Genomic DNA, 1,562 nt, shown 5'->3' on the forward strand with positions numbered 1-1,562 from the left:
TTGCTCCATTATACGTATCCGGTATCTCTACTCAGAGCTATCCGGATAGGTGTTAAGCTTGCATCGACGTAACCCTTTACGACGAACTCTTTTACCACCTCCATAATCGAGAAAATTCCTTAGTCCACTAGTTACTAAGGATAACTTTGACCGCTGTCCTGTGATCCATACTTGGATCACTCTTGTACCCCTTGACTGACTCATGGCAAGGCACACTTCAGGTGCGGTACACAGCATAGCATACTGTAGAGAGCCTATGATAAAAGCATAGGGGACGACCTTCGTCCTTCCTCTTTCTTCTGCCGTGGTCGAGTTTTAAGTCTTAACTTCATACCTTACAACTCAGGCAAGAACTCCTTCTTTGACTGATCCATCTTGAACACCTTCAAGATCATGTCAAGGTATGTGCTCATTTGAAAGTACCATTAAGCGTTTTGATCTATCCTTATAGATCTTGATGCTCAATGTTCAAGTAGCTTAATCCAGGCTTTCCATTGAAAAACACTTTCCAAATAACCCTATATGCTTTCCAGAAATTCTACGTCATTTCCGATCAACAACATATATTCATCAGAAATTCTATAGCGCTCCCACTCACCTCTTTGGAAATACAAGTTTCTCATAAACTTTGTATAAACCCAAAATCTTTGATCATCTCATCAAAGTGTACATTCCAACTCCGAGATGCTCACTCCAGTCCTTAGAAGGATTGCTGGAGCTTTGCATCCTTATTAGCATCTTTTCAGAATTGACAAAACCTTTCGGTTGTATCACATACAACCTTTCCTCAAGAAAATCGTCGAGGAAACAATGTTTTGACATCCTATCTGCAAGATTTCATAAATAATGTAGTGACTGCTAATACAATTCCAACAGACTCTTAGCATCGCTACGGGTGAGAAAGTCTCACCGTAGTCAACTCCTTGAACTTGTCGGAAAACATCTTAACGACAAGTCGAGCTTTCTTAACGGTGATACTTACCATCATTGTCCGTCTTCCTTTTAAAATCCATCTGTACTCAACAGCCTTACGACCATCAAGTAGTTCTTCCAAAGTCTACACTTTGGTTTCATACATGGATCCTCTCTCGGATTTAATGGCCTTGAGCCATTTATCGGAATCCGGGCCCACCATCGCTTCTCCATAGCTTGTAGGTTCATTGTTGTCTAGCAACATGACTTCCAAGACAGGATTACGTACCACTCTGAAGTAGTACGCATCCTTGTCATCCTACGAGGTTTGGGAGTGACTTGATCCAAAGTTTCATGATCACTATCATAAGCTTCCACTTCAATTGGTGTAGGTGCCACAGGAACAACTTCCTATGCCCTACCACACACTAGTTGAAGAGATGGTTCAATAACCTCATCAAGTCTCCACCATCCTCCCACTCAATTCTTTTGAGAGAAACCTTTCCTCGAGAAAGGACCCGATTCTAGAAACAATCCTTTATTGCATTCGGATCTGAGACAGGAGGTATACCCAACTATTTTTGGGTGTCCTATGAAGATGCATTTATCCGCTTTGGGTTCGAGCTTATCAGCCTGAAACTTTTTCACAT

The sequence above is a fragment of the Triticum urartu genome, chromosome 6, assembly GCF_003073215.2.
Source record: "Triticum urartu cultivar G1812 chromosome 6, Tu2.1, whole genome shotgun sequence".
Taxonomy (NCBI): domain Eukaryota; kingdom Viridiplantae; phylum Streptophyta; class Magnoliopsida; order Poales; family Poaceae; genus Triticum; species Triticum urartu.